Here is a 16017-nt window from a genome sequence, read left to right as displayed (position 1 = left end):
TCAACAAGCATGTGCGGATATTGGTAAGCAGCTTCCCAGCTGTTGCTATCACTCTTCCTTCCCCACTGCAGTTTTGGTCCTGTCAATTTTCTTATGATCCCCTTGATATTGAACATATGGATTGGCCAAGTCACTTAACTGCTTTTTAAAATCTAAATAATACTTCTCAGCCCTGATGATGATATAGTGCTTTTCATCTGAGCACTTTACCAAAAAAAAAAGAAAAAAAAAAGGTAAAATAAGCCTGCTAAGCTGCAATTTGGTATTGTGTTTATGGACATGAAAGTTCAATAGATTCTAAAAGAATATTTCAAACCAAATGGTTTCTCCCTTAAGCTATATAAGTGCTATGAATAGAAATCAATACTATCTGGAAGTATTTGAGCTTATTTTAGTAATAAGCTCTATTCAGAAATCTTGAGGTAGGAGCACTCTCTTCCATATGAACAGTTCATGCTGAGTGCTCATCAAATACCTAAATTACCTTATTTGCTGTCAGTTCATGGGTGATATCTCTGTTAAAGCTGTGCTCATAATGCTTCCTTAAAGGAGGCTGCAGCTGGGAGTTAACTCACATGGCACAATGCAAAAGTCACTCCAGCTGTCGACTGAACAGGTTTCACTGGAGTTATGTCATCTCTGTGCAATGGAGTGTTAATGTGGGAGGAGGGAGCACTACTTGTGAGATGTAAGTGGTTGGTAGGACAGGCTTCAGATAAATCTTTTTGAGTTTGAATGTGAGTTTGGGAAAAGGGCTGACTGTGCTTTGGGCATCTTTTCTCCTGGATGTGGTTGACTGCTGCACAAAAACTGATCCTCACCTTCATCCTTGAGCTTCTGGTGCAAGGGAGGCAGGAAGGGTGTGTTTGAGAGGATCTCAAGTGCTTGGAGTCAGATGATGGCTCTGGGAAAATGGGATGTGCACTAGGCAAGTCTGCAGCCTAAACGCTGAATTGTTTGAGCTGTTGTGTAACCCACCCGTGCTCCGAGTGCTGCGTTGCAGGTTTTTGTTGCATCATTAAACCTTCTCTTGCATTACTGGTTTAGGACCATTATGCAGATCTCCTAATTCATATAATTAAGTACTGGGCAGCTCCAGTGACATGTTGATTTGAGCAGTGAAGTGACTTAATGTCACGGTTGCTTGGCAGAGCCAGGCAGCCGCAGGTGGGGATGGAGACAGCTTTTGAAGAAAGGGGGAACCGTCACTGCTGCTGGGGTGGAGAGGTGATACCATCCAGATTACAGACTGTGCTGGCAGCCATCTCTAAAGCCTTGGGCAAGTTGTGTCGTTTTCTGTCCCTTTGTGTCCCCTCCCAGCATTTCTCTGTTTATCATTGTAACAGAGGGATTCTTGGTGCATTCATGAGCTCAGCACAGAGGGGCCTTGGGCTCAGCAGGAGCTGCAGTGGGAGACAAGAATATAGATTTGTTCTTTGTTTTTTATACCAAGATACCTCCTTAGCATGTAGGAGAAAACCTTGTATTAATGCATCAGTGTGTGTTATATGCTGGTGTTTGGTTTCAGCATCTACATGTTCCCATCCTTGTTACAAGGCTTCTAAGTACAGTAAAAATTTATTTCCTTTATTTTACTGAGTATTTTTGTAAACTGTGTGGAAATGAAGAAGAAAATCAGTTTTGTACATGGGGAAAGTCAGATTAAACAAGTGAATTTTGTAGGTTTCACAGGTGGAGCAGGAATGGAGCACTGATGGTGAGTTTGATTTCCTTCTGTGGTGATGGAGCTCAATTACCTTATCTAGCTCAGTTTGACATACAAGAACTGAGAAACAGGCTACATTGACGGGGACGGTTTTGAACAATGAAAGCATGGGGATAATTTCATAACCTTGATATCACAGCCTAGCTTTGAGCAGGGTGATAGACCAGACAAACCTTCAAACTGAAATTTTCACATGAATCTTTTTTCCAGCCACTCTGTCTTCTCTCAGGGTCCATATCCTGTTCTGGGGGTGACATATCATCTTCCCAGGAAATGTCTGGCATGTCCTATCAGAGCCTGCACCCAGTATTTCAAAGGAAATAGGCCCATTCTGTTAATGGGGAGCTGTGGTTGAGTGGCATTTTCCTGTGCCTTTGAGGCATTCTGTTGGTAGTTCTTGATGATGCTAAAGTAGTCCTTGCCTTTGCTGTTCGTGCTTCCTCTGTTTCTGGTCTTCTGAAGTAGGTTTGTTTTGGGCTTTGCCCCATTCTAGCAAGAGGAACAACTCATTGAGACTGTCACCTGAGTGTCATGGTAGAGGACAGGGGAAGGAGAAGAATCTGTTGCAGAATTAAAAGTTTTTTAAAAAAGATTGTTATAGGAATGTCTGAGGGCTTGAGATGTTATTGCAGCATGTTGCTGTTTGCTTTGTTTTTTAGCTAAGGTGTCTGATACTGGTTCCCAGTAAGAAGGAGAGTAGAGGTCTTGCCATGGTGGTTCAGTGAAGTGCTAAACCCTTGCACAGATTTTAAACTGTCCACAAGTTAAGTTTTAATATCTCCCACAGATGGTCAGCCATGATGGAAACAGTTGAAGGTAATTTGTGGAAACAGTCCTTATCTCAATCCTGATGTGCTTTAACAAGGCTGTCTGGAAAGAAGCAGTTGCTATTTAGGGTGAACGTGGTGACAGGCTGCAGTTTAAAGAAGAACAAATTTCAGGACCAAGTCCTGCTTTTATTAGCAAAAATGAACGGGTAACAAAAGCATTATTCTTTCCAGTTTTTCTTTTGTTCAGTTTTGAAGGCTGAGACCTTGTGGACCTTTGAATACCTCTTGTGCAGGACCGTGCTTTTAGAGGTGTTGGGGTTTTCACTGCTTGCAGAGTCCCTGTGGCACCTCATCTTCTCCTGGGGAAACAGGTTTTTGTGTGTCATTGTCCAAGAGGTGTCTATGGGCCCAGGCTGCTGCCCCGATGCAAGGGAGAGAGCTATAAAGCATCATTGGTCTCTTTGTTTTGCTGCTTTGTTGTGATTGCTTGTGGAATTAAAAAACTTCAAACAACTTCTTCAAAAATTCAAGCTTCTTCCAGTTTTGTGCAGGTCTCCTAGTTCTAGAGAGAAAATTTGTGTCTGCCCAGGGCTAGAGTGAGTAGAAAAGTGCTCTTGGTTTGTTGCTTCCTTGCTTCCCTTTTGCTCCTTTTACTCCATGGGACTATTCCTGTTTACAAGTTCAAGGCAACACTGTCAAAAGAGTTTGGGTTTCAAAAGTTAACTTAGTGTATATGAAGGAATATTTATCTCCCATCTCTTGGTAATCAGGATTGATGGGACTCCAGTTAACATCTTAATATTATTGCTTGCTCTGCAATGTGTAGAGACATGTGAAATATGGATATATTTTACTTTCTGTTGTTTTAAAATTCTTGGCTTTTCTTCATCCAGTATGCCAAGTCAGATGCTGCTCTTTAAACAAAACCTATCATTTACTTCCAATGGAATGTTCTGTGTATGTCAAAATGTGATGAGCTGCAATCTGCCCTCCACTCTATGGTACAAATGTAGCTTGATGCAATGGCTAGAGGATCACACTGTATTTGCAGTTGTCCAAAGCAATACAGATTTTAGGCAAATAATGTTTTTTTCCTCCATTTATATAGGATCATAGAATTGTATAGCTTGGAAAAGACCTTTAAGGTCATCAAGTCCAACCATTACCCAGTTCTACCAAGACCACCACTGAATCATGTCCCTAAGTGCCACTTCTGCACATCTTTTAAATGCCTCCAGGGGTGGTGACTCCACCAATTCCTTGAGCAGATGCTCCAGTGCTTGACCAACCTTTGGTGAATAAATTTTTCCTCATGTGCAATCTAAGCCTGGTGCACCTTGAAGCAGTTTCCTCTTGTCCTTTTGGTTGTTACACTGGAGAAGAGGCTGACCCCCACCTGGTCCAGCATTTCCAGATCCCTCTGCAGAGCCTTCCTGCCCTCCAGCAGATCAACACTCCTGCCCAACTTGGTGTCATGTATAAACTGAGAGTGCCCTCGATCCCCTCATCCAGTTAAAGGTGTTAAACAGGACTGGGCCCAATACTGAGCCCTATGGAACACCAATTGTGACCTGGCTGCCAACTGGATTTCCCTCCATTCACTGCCACGTGCTGGGCTCAGCCATCCAGACAGTTTTTAACCCAATAAGCAGCAGAATCATGCACCCATCCAAGCTCTGAGCAGCCAGTTTATCCAGCAGAATGCTGTGAAACAAGGTGTCAAAGGCTTTCCTAAAGTCTAGGCAGACAACATCTGCATCCTTTCCTTCAATACTAAGCGGGTCACCTTGTCATAGGAGGAGATCAGGTTAGTCAAGCAGGACCTGCCTTTCCTAAACCCATGCTGGCTGGGTGTGATCCTCTGGTTGTCCAAGGAGTGTGTCCAGAGTCCCTTCCCTAAGGAATTAGGAAATACAGTTCTGACCATCAACCAAACTTCTGGAAAGGTCTCGTGAGCCAGTCTCGCCTGGGAGATGTGGCAGAAGCAGGAAAAGGATGTCCCGTAATGGGAATATCATGGTGTGCAGTATAGGCTGTGTATTAAGAGCAAAAGATTGCAGCAGCACACAGTTGTACACCCAGCAATTTGGGAGATGAGGAGGAGAAACAGTGTCTTCCTTGACAACATTTGATATGAAATCGTGAGGAGGTTTTATAGCAGGCAACAGCCAAAAGTCAGGTAAAACCCCAGAGGTTTGTTTAGGTGCTGGGGACTGGCTGTGCTTGGGTGCCTTGTCTATGAAAAGGTTCTAGCTGTATCAGATAATCCCAAATAATCAGCTGTCCATCTCCTAGACCATTAATTTTCTCATCTTGGTTCTGCTTTTTGAATTTGTTGAAAGGTTTGCAATGGCAATTACAACCAGATGGGGAGATAACTTGTTCAACATGTCAAAGTACTCAGATGGCAGAACAACAAAACATGGAATACTTCTCAGAAAAATAAAATAGGTTTGGGTGCAGGGAAAAAAAGAGCAAATTTGAGGAGTGGTTTCTTCTGTTCTGGACACTGGGGAGTGTTTGGGAATGGTGGGGGTTTGCTGGGGAGGAATCAGCAAAGTAACTGGAAATCCTGAGGTCCACATGTTGGGACTCTACCAAGCATGTTTAAGAGTCCCAACTGATTCCTCTCAAAAGATTATCAACACAGAATAATTTCGTTTTTGTCTGTGTTATTCACTGTCGTTCATTTAATTTACAAATACAACAAGACTACTTTTTGATGCTTTTCTCCTCTGCCTCTCGAGGATGTATCAGATGCAGATCACCTTTAAGCTATTGAGCTTTTTTGGTAAAATTACTCATCTCTTACAACAATTGCATATATAATCCACAGGGTCAGTTAATGTTGTCTTCTTAAAATTGTAAGTAGCTGTAACACTGTCCTTAAATTTTCTTTTCCTCTCTCTTCATAAAGAGTGTTTCAGTAATTAATCAGTGGCTTGGGTAATTTCTGCTTTAGCTGTCTCAATGGGGAGGGAGCAAGACCATAAACAGTCTGCTATCAAATAACTGTGTCCTAACAAAAGAGATGGGATTTCCCCCCTATTTTTACTAAACTCAAGCAAAATAGGATGTGTAAAGGTGGGTGTCAAAAGGATTCTTGTTTACATTCTCATTTACTTTAGTGAGCACTGTGGGAGATCATGACTGTAAACCCTTTTAGAGGAGAAATTATTCAGTTAGAGGTTGTTTTGAATATTTACACAGCCTTGTAGAAACTAAATTGCTTTTTATAAAGCTACTGTATGTCATCATTTTCTTGTAATAATACTGAGCAGTTTTTCATTTGTAAAGCAGTATGAGCTTGCCCATGAAACATAAATTTTAAACCCATCTTTTTAAGATTCAGAAAATAGGAGCTATGTCAGTGTTTGTCAGCACTTGGTAATGATTTCCTAGTAAAGGAGGAGGAGGAGAAGAAATCCCCATGGGGAAATCCTTCTGAAATGGGTGTGCTTAGGCATGCAGGAGTTTTCCCATAACGATTTCATGGAAACAGAAATCAATTCTTTGGGGAATTAGTACTTCGTTGACAACCTTGCTGATTGTGCAGGCTCTTTACATACAGAACTAAAATGCATAAGACTCTTTAATGTTACTTTCTTCTTCTTGTAGCAATATAAAAACTCCCACAGAATAAAACCAGACAAAAAAGTGTGAGGAAGAATTTTATGATCTATGTTAGTTTTTCATAGCTGGGCAGTTTATTTTCTCCGGTTGCTAATACTTTCCAGGTCCTGAGCATCCAAGTGAGCTTTCCATACACACACCCTCATTCCTTAGTGGAGATGAGGAAAAACCTGCAGTGATTCACAGCATGCTCACGGATACCCTGGCAGTGTTAGCCATACCCACAGTCCTTGTTGGTTCAAAGGGATAGCAGCAAACCCTGCTTTCTCTGCCAAAATATACAAATAGACTCTTAAAAGCCAAGTTATCAGTGTCTCAGAAACGAGTGAAACCAGTGTATTGTTATTGTATGTGCCTTGGAAAGAGCTGTTCCTTGGAGATCAACACAGGATGGCAAATAGTTAATTATTGCTTTATCAAACAGTAACCATGTTCTAAATTGAGGTCCTGAAAATAACACTACAAAAATGCCAGAGGAAAGTTCCAGTGTGCTTGTTTGTGACTGCGAGGGTAGTTTTTACTGGTTAATGAATCCAGAGAGTGTTTGTACGCTCTTAACTGGGATTTAAGAGTTCAGGTAATTCCACTTTCAGCTCCAGTAGTTTGGCATAAGAATGTAATTCAGAAATGTGTGACATGGCAATGAAGGAATTCATGCACAATCCTCATACTTTAAGAGGATGAAATTTTTTCTGGTTTTCCTCTTTGGTCTACATCTAAATGAGCATATTTGTAATAAAGCACAGTACCCTGTATTGCCTTGCAAAATACTCTCCCTGTTTCTCAGCAGAATGGAAAAAAGAGACTTTTAGCTGTTAATCTTAAGAAAAAACATTGTGTAAAACCAACATTGAGGTATTCAGGTGATGCAGTTCTTGTGTGGATGGAGTGAGATTTGTTGTGCAGCGCCTCACCTTCCAGTCCTGTACTTTCCCCAGCTAATTCACACAGTACAATTGATTTCCCAGCTGGTAACTAGTTTTGCCATTGTTACTTCTGTGCTTGTAATTGCACTTTGAGGTTGGCAGGTTGGCTCAGGCTGTGAGATTCCCAGATTATGGATGTTTTCCCAGCAGGGAGAGTGTAGGGGCAGAATGTGTCTCTGGTAGAACAAGAAGAGGCCATTGGTGTGTTGTCCTTGTGTTTGGTGGTGTTTGTGTGCAGCCATAACCTTTCCTGGTGTGGTAACCAAATGATGGTCTGAGATACCCTGATAACTTCGACTTAGCTAATAAAATCTCCCACACAGCATTTAATAAACTATAGCTCAGCCTTGGCTTTTTCACCTTTTGACATTTGATTCACTTTAACTGCTCTTTCTAGGTATGCTTTGGAGACCATCCCTATGGATGAATCTACTGAGTAGATTTTGCCCCAGAGCAGGGAATCAGCCTGTGGAAAATTGCAAGCAACCCCAAAGGGTTTGGCAGAGACATCCTGGTAGATTTGGACTTCATTTGCTGTTAACCATCTGCCATCATCTACCTTTGTTACTGTTAAAACACCTTGGTATAATGGAGTCTGTCTGGGAGAGGCTGTGTTGATGGAAGCAAAGGACTTAAGGCCAGCTTAGTTGTTTGGGATATGGTGATGGACAGCAGATCAACAGCTTTGGGGATAAACCAAATAACAGGAATAGCAGGACAGCAGCAAATAAACTCAGCAGCACAGTTATTCTTAGGTGGTGCCAGATGCCTATGTGTGTCTATAAATAGCCCTATCCATAATGTGGCCATTGACCTGTGTGTGCTCATGGAACCACATGGGACTGCTGCAGGAGGCAACACATGCTTCCCACATGGCTAACAAGGGAGAGGATGGTTTCCATCCCCCTTGGCGAAGGTGTGGCAGTGCCAGTTTGGGTGTTGGGACTGCTCTCAGCTATGCTGACCCTTGCACCTGGTGACTCTTTCTTCTTCTTTCCCCTTCTAGGAGCTGAGTGTTGTGACCTGCCCTACTTCTCCCTGCTCGCTGTGGGAACAACCTGAGGAACGTCTTGGAGCCACCTGTACTGCTTCATGCAGTTAAAGTAAGGTTAAGTGTTTTGGCAGCTCTTTTAGGTATACAACAGGATTGAGATGAGGGGTTTGGGAGAATGGGTTTGCCCATTGTCAAGCCATTTGTCAAACTTAGCCTTAGGAGGAGGGGATGCTGATGTCAGAGCAATTACAATGATATAAACAAATCCAAAAAATTATTTTGCCATAAAATACAATCTCTTTGTGGTGGGGTTAGAAAAGAGATGTGTGATATTGCCTCCTGTATCAGCCAGATGCCACGGTATAAAATAGCACTTAACACTTAAAACATCAGCTGTTTTTCCCTAATATTTTAAGATAGAGCTTTTATGTCCCTGGGGCAGGCAGGCATACGGTTACAGCCCCAGGATTTCCATGGGAGCCGGCCAGGATCAGAGCTGAGGTGCCTCCCGGTCGGCGCAGCGGCTGTCGGTCTGTCTGCCCCGGAGCAGTCGTGCTGTTGAGGCTTCTGGGTTTGTTGTGCAGCTAACACCAGCTTCTTGGTGTGGTGAACCAGATCATGGGATGGATCTGGCCTAAACGTGACTGTATGGTTATTGCAATGCTGACAGGAGCTGTTTGACTCATGGAGTTACACCCTTTCTCTCCAAAAAGACTTGAATGTGCAAAAACTGTTAGCCTGAAGCAAAGAAACTGCCAGAGTCTTGCCTGGAAATGGGTGCTTGCCATGTGTGAGCTCTGTCAAGGGAGGGAGGGAGGAAAACCACAGCAAGCTGTCTCTTTTCTCCTCCCACTGTCCCTAACCTGTTTACCTTCTGCAGTGCCTCCTGTTTTCCATGGTCTTTCCTACAAGAGCAGTGCTTTAACGAGACTGAGTCCAAATCGCTTGGTGTTATTGAGCTGTGGCAGCAGCTGGGTGGATTAATCATAAACTGTTGTTACTTGTAGAGAGACAAGTATGTATCGTAATAATTTGGGTTTTCCTTTTTTCAGTGGGGTTGAACAGTGGAATTATACTATTTTCAGACCTTGAGAAAGAAATAAAGTCCTTGGCACAATTATGAATGGAACCTGCTTTATCAGGAATGAATAAGTGGCTTGCTGAGAGCTGTTCTCCAAGTTCATCATGTTTAAAGGAGGAATGCACGACACCAGCTGCAGAGAAGCAATTTGTGGCTTGATTTGTCATAGTGTTTCTTAACTTTCTGCTAATTTGGGGAGCGTGGTGAGTTGCAGCAAGCTGTGCTCACTGCTGAGGAAGATTCCAGACCCTTTTTGGGGGTGACCAAGGGGGGTGACTTTTTACATTCATCTACAGCAGTGAAATCTCTGGGGAGGCCCAGCACAGGCAGCAAGAGCTTCTCATCTGAAGTCCTGCCTGGGAACCAACCTCTGCCTCACGTCTGATTTCTGGGTGTGCCTCCTCTGAAGGATCTGGGAGAAAAAGAAGGCTAATTTGGAGTTCAGGAGCAGCATTCTCATACCCTTTCCTTTTTCTACCTGCTGGTCTAGTATTTCCATAATTGTGCTTATAATGACAGTCTTTTCATTTCATTCATAAAGTGGTTACTGCTTAATGAACTTCATGTTAATGAACTCTGTAACATTTAAAACAGCTGCATAACTTGAAAAAAAGAAAAAAGCCATCAGCAATGAAGGGACGGATTTCCACTCCCCGAGTTTAATCCTGTGTTATAACATAATTGTGGAGAGTTGCCTGGCTGGGAACAGCTGCACAGCGTGGGCTCTCACTTCTGCAGAGCTCCTTGTCCCTGAGCTGGGGTAATAAATGATTTACTGGGGAGGCTGGGACCTGTGGGCACTTAACCCATTCATTTCCTGAGGGACCAGCCTGAAAGGTCACTTTGTAAAGGCACATTGTTTCTTTGAAAGAAACAATTTTAGGTGTCTGCAAAATGTGAGGTTTTGCATATGAGCGTGCTGCTGAAAGGCTCAGGTGCAGAAGGTGGGGTAGTGGAACTGGGTACAAACTGTGCTTACTTGGATTTTCATTATTTGATGCTTTAATTTATTTACAAATGAGGCTTGAATGAGTGTTCTCTCATTTCTGGGCTAGGGATGTAATATTTTATGTTGCTTGGGGTTGTACTTCCTGTGGGATATTCCCAGTGCAGTACAGTGTCCTGGGAGCAGAGCTTTAATTTTCCTTGCAGGGAATGCCACACAAAGTGACTCCATCATTGCAGTTGCTAAGTGAATGAGGAGCATTTTTTGAGCCTGTTGTGCTTCAGAAAAGATATTTCAGCAAAATGAGCGTGTTCTCTCACTGCCTAAAGTACATGTTTAGAGAAGAACATTTTCCCATAGTTTTGTGAATTGAAAGCAGAGGAGCAATTATGAAGAAACAATTTGTAATTCTGTGGTGTCAGATGTGGTCATGCTGTGACATAGGGAGTGAGGTTAGCACAGGTACTCCTGTAGGAAACCTGAAGTTTCTGATGAAATGTTCTTCTGGAGTGTTAGCCAGGCTTTTCCTGAGTAAGTCTCTGGTGCCTGGGGCCACAGTGGCAGCATTTGCAAAATGGAGCCTAAAGGGAAAAGTGAGTCTGATTATTCTTCAGAGAAGAAAAGCACATTAAAATGTTGGGCACTGAAGCTTCCTAGACCAAAATGCAAGCAGAAACATGTCTTGCATCTTGGTATTGATGCTATTTTTTTTCCAACTCGACCTGTGGCTAGAACTCTGTGCTGTGGAGAAGTAAGGTTGGTGCATGACTTTATTAAAATAGGCATTGGGTAACTACCTGGTTTGTAAATGCTAGGAAATATGTCATATTTGTCTGCTTTAAAGTGTGTGATGTTTTGGGCATCCCGGATAGTTTTCTACTGCAAGCCTATGTTTTTGGGAATGCTGTACAAGTGCTGTGGTTTGGGAAGCACAGAAGGAAGCAGGGCCTTACTGCTCAAATCTAGGGCTTGGGGGTGATGTTTCTTTTACTGAAACCATCATTGCTCAGCATAGTTCCTCAAACAGCACAGCCTTGAGAGTCAGAGGATAGTGCAGTGGAGAAGGTTTAAGGACACGTGCTGTAGTAAGAAGTGTAGGAATCAATAGTTAGAGGCTTTGCTCACTCCTATTGCATATGTAAGGCTGTAGGCATCTCCTTTCTGTTGACAGGTCTCCACTGTGTTTATCCTTTTATGCACTGGGGTGAAATGCTCCCCAAAGCCTGTTCCTGCCTCCCTCCATTCTTCACCTCATCCCATATAATGCATCTCTGTTTTGAAAGATAACCAGTAACTTGCATGATGCTTCTGCTGCCCAGTTTGGTACCTGGGGATTTTCATGAAGCTCCTGGTTAAACCCCAAAGTCGAGAATCACCCCTGCAAACATGAGCTGGTTCTCACTGAGAGCTTCCCCACAGTTTACTCCCAAAACTGCTCATTTGAGGAGGCAGCTAGAATGTCTGCTAAGGATTTCTGGAAGTTAATATTGAGCCTGAGATAAAAGTCTCTTGCATACGTGAAACAGCTGCCCCAGAACCTGTTGGAGGACTTAATTTGAGTATAAACATATGTGTGCTCTTGCGTACATGCTGCTCTTTAATTCAAGTCGACTGTTGGGTCTTAACTTTATTAGGATGTAGCTACTTGAACTGAAGATGTGGTCTGTGATTTTTATTTTATTATAGAAGCATGATGCCTCCTTTTGAAACGTTGTTTGGATTTTACAAATTGGTATCTTAAGTGCTGTTTGCCTTTAGTAATATATTAGAGGAAAAAATTTACAAGCGAGGGCAGGGTTATATCGGATTACAAGTGAATTGCTTGACAGTATGTGTGTACTGTAAAATGGGAAATTAATCACCCTGTGTTGATGATCCATGGACATTTACAAAAGGCTGGACTTTCTGCAGCACAAATAGATTCCGGAAACAGGAAAGAGGCTTATGACAAGGGGATGAGATCAGTTTGTATAATTAGAGCTGGCTAATAATCCTGTTTTACTCTCTGTTTTTCCAACTTTTACAGTATCTTTCTTTATTTGAAATTGGGCATATGAACTGTAAAGAGATAGCTGCTGTGATTTGAGTTTTGTAGGTTTGGTTTTTGTACCTACTAATAGGTGAAGGGATGGAGCAGGGAAACACATTTAATAGGGATCTCTGCCTTCCCCTACATGGGGAAAGCGCTGCTTTTGTTAAGCCAGTATTGCTTCATATCTTCACAGGCTTTGGGCAGGAATTAAGTAATCCAGGAGATTATCTTTTTGACAATTATGAGATTGAAATGGTCCAAAAGAAGAAACTTAATGTTGAGACTAAGGGTGTTTGGCTCTGGAGAAAGACAGGACTGACAAAGCTGAAATAGGGACTTTAATATAGCATAGATAAGGTTTAAGCTTATTTTTTTATGTGTGTATCTGCTTGCCTGTATCTGAGCTTTAGTGTTACACTTCATTATTTTGGGAAGGGTAATGGGAAAGGTTTGGGTGAGGCAAGTGGTGGATGCAGCCCCTGGGCAGCCCAGCTCCCAGCCCAGGAACAGTGTGGTGCCAGTTCCTGCTGCCAGGAAGCTGAGCTACATTAAGCAAAGCGAGTTAATCTATATCCAGGGCATTTTATTAAATCATCAGTCAATTAAATTGGTGATGCTCTGTTAGCTTGTGTTGCAGTGAGGCTCCAGCTCCTCTGCAAGTGGCTCAGCTCTACAACTCCCCCACTGCTGCCTGATGGGCTCTGGTACATGCATGCCACAGTACTGTGGTTTCCAACACTGTAAAGAAAAAATCCAACATATTTTTGGCAGATTTTGCACTTAAATATGTTCTTTAAATTACTTTTTTTCTGGAGGGAGAAGATTGTTGTGAAGTTTCTTTTCTTTTTGTGGAAGGAATTGCTGTGTGTCTGGTTTTCCTGAGGGTGGTTTGCTGGGTTACCTCTGTGCTGTTGGAGGAGAGTGGTGGTAGATCCAGAGCAACACAAAACATCTCTAAACCTCCTTTTCATCCCTCCTTTGTACCCAAGGATCTCCTGTTTTGTCTGTAGTTGAATGGCAACATATGTTTTTGTTTGCAGACAGTACACAGCTGGGAAACAGTGTCACCTGTGGAAATGCTGCATGAGGAATGTATTTTTATTCCTAAGCAATCCATTCATTGAGAAAACATCATGTTCAGCAAGTTACATAAATTCAGGTGATTGTACACAAATATCTGGAGGTTTTGTAGTTCTGGGCTCAGCTGTGAAGCTAAAAACAATGCTGCCAATATGCTGGTAACTTGTTTGGCGCTTCGTGTTTGAGATGTAGTTTCTTGTTTCCTCACCTCCTCTCCTTTCCAGGGTCAATGACTTTTGCTGGTGGTATCACTTCCCTGTGTGTCTGCTAAATAAATTTGGGATGGGTTACTTCTTCTAATGCCTCCAGCCTCCTGTGTTTGACCAGATATACAAAATCATGCATTATTACAGCTATAGAGAAAGTTGTTCTGCATTTGGAATTATGGTGCTTGTCTTAGGGTTTATTTTAGTCACTGCAATTGCAGCTACTCTATTTATACAAATTTCTCCATGCACATTCTTGAAGAACTGGGCTGTGGGTTTATTTTTCCTGTCAAAGCTGTTTGTAGGTTTTGTCCTGTTTTTTTTCAGTCTCCTTTCACATGGGTTTTAAGGGCAGGGCAGTAGTGCAGTGGTTAGAAAGCTCATTCATTTTATGAATGGTCAGTACTGGTGTTCATTCAGTGTTGAATGAAACTTGTGGAACAGAGTGTGTGAACAAACTCATGTCTTGCTTAATAATACAAGGTAAGAGTAACTTACTGCAGGTGACTCAACTTTGCAGGAATATACCCATGAAAAAGACCACACAAGAAAATATAAGTAATAAAAGCAACATCATGTCATTGTTTCTTTCAATTTTCAGAGTTTTTGATAAAGGTGAAAAAGAAAAAAAAAAAAAAAAAAGCCAAAAATGAGGAGATTGCTGATGGGAGTACAACACAATAAAGGTCATATACCACTCAGAAGAAAGGGAGAATATTCCAGTTTAGCAATTCCCCTGACACTAAGGGAGAACAATAAACTTGTGGAAGACATTGCTATTTTAGTTCTCTTTGCATGAAATCATGGCTCCAGCAGGAATTCCTCTGTATATGGGCAGTTGGTCTCCCTTCTGCTTCCCTCACCACTTCTCCATCTTTATTTATCTTGTGTCGTTTAGAGCAGCAGCTCTGTAGGGCCTGAAACCCAATCCTCTTGATATTTCCAAGTACTTCATAAATTAATATTTTGTAGAACCAAGAGTGCCTTGGAGGACACTGTGCTTTGTTGAATGAGAAGTGATGTGTTTTTGGAATCTTGGCTTTAATTTTGTAGTGCAGCCATATAGAAGGAAGTGACGCAGCTCAGCAAGGGAGGTGAATGTGTGCTCCCAGGAAACCCTGGGATTTCTTTAAACTCTTTCACAACTTCTGGGCTATTTGTCTCAAGGGTTGCCTCTAAGGCAGGTTGCCCCACTGTGGGTTAATGGTCCCCCTGTTGAAAGAAATATATAAAATAAATTCTATTTGTTTTGCTCTCTTGCAGATAACAAGCATCAGTAGTGTTTTCCTAATTTTTATAGGATATATGTAGTTTGGACTACCTGGTGAATTGTTATTCCAGAGCCTTGAAATCAAAGTGTAGTTTCTTCAAACCAGTGTTAGAGGATAATTTTTACAAAGTAAGTTCTGTTGCATCAAAAAAAAAAAAGTAAATCTTACTTTGGCTTTCATCCTAGTGACTCTGTGATACTTACAGCTGGAAAGCCATCCTGCTTTCTCTGCATTTCTGTTTATCTACTGGAATGCTTTCCATGCCATCTGTAACCATCAGATTCTTCATGTGTTTTTTGGCTGTTCTTTCTTGTCTACAACCACAAGCTCTTTATGATTGGGTTAGGTTTTCTCCGGGCTTTGGTTTTTTTCTTTGGTGCAGCTGAGAATGCATGGGTAAAGCTTTGCAAATAACGATCAGTGTTTCTAAAAATCAAATGGTAAAATGAGAAATTAAAAGGTCAAGTGCTGAGATTCAGATAAAGTTCAACTCGAAGTATATGTCTAGCTGAAGTTTATTTAAAATACCTAAAAATTGAACTTGAAAAGCTTGAAAACACTCAAACACTTACAATTGAAGTTTGTTTAGTGCATGAGGGAGAGGGAAAGGGGTAGGTAGGCTTTCCCAGCTGTACCATGTGGATTAAATACCCCTCATCTTCCTTGTTGTTGCAGTTCTGCTCAGTTGTTGCAGGCAAGAGTTGTTGTTTTTGTTTCTGCCTATCCTGTAGATCTTTTTTCTGATAAAAAAAATGAAAACAAATTCATTAATGGACAACTCTTGGGAGTGGCACTTTCTCATATGAGAGTGTTTTCCTTCTTAAATGCTCTTCATATGGAGCCAGGCAGCCAGGAGTGGATGCTGGGGAGCTCACAGAAGCTGGGCAGTGAAACCAGCATTTGATTTAGCCCACTGCCAAAAAGAGCAATCCTGACCAGGCTGTGATGGGAAAATGGAAAAGGCATTTTGGCATTCATGGTGTTCAAAGTCCTTCAGCCCTACAGACTGTACAGGGGATGGGCTGGCCTGGAGGAGCACTGACCTCCCTGTCACATTTGTCCTCATGATACACACTTTGCCTGCAATGCCTAGAAGAAATAAGCCACCTAATTAAGGCCAAATTAGTGGTAGCTGGGGGCAGTGGATGAGAAGAGGGTTTATTGCTTTGGCACAAGGGGCTTGTATCCTTTCCTGCTGCCTCTGCTTATTTGTAAACTCTTTAGGGCAGAAACTTCGTTTGCATTGACATTTTTACAGCATGTAACCAATGGGGCCCTAATTCTGGATGAGGTTTTGGGAACCACAGTAAAGCAAATAAATTTTTTTTTTTTTCCTTTCTTTCCCTGACATA

At 42.0% G+C, this 16017-nt stretch overlaps 1 protein-coding gene across 1 annotated transcript in view; it reads left to right on the top strand.

The window, feature by feature from the left end:
• LOC110470594 (uncharacterized) overlaps positions 1-16017 on the top strand; it is a 134494-nt gene that overhangs the window by 39496 nt on the left and 78981 nt on the right. The window contains exon 2 of the mRNA XM_077786011.1: positions 8062-8158. The gene's annotated coding sequence lies outside the window, so the exon portion shown is untranslated. The remainder of the gene's footprint in view (positions 1-8061; positions 8159-16017) is intronic.

The sequence above is a fragment of the Lonchura striata genome, chromosome 11, assembly GCF_046129695.1.
Source record: "Lonchura striata isolate bLonStr1 chromosome 11, bLonStr1.mat, whole genome shotgun sequence".
NCBI lineage: Eukaryota > Metazoa > Chordata > Aves > Passeriformes > Estrildidae > Lonchura > Lonchura striata.
The sequence above is the reverse complement of the archived record's forward strand: the minus strand, read 5'-3'. Positions and strand labels throughout refer to the sequence as shown.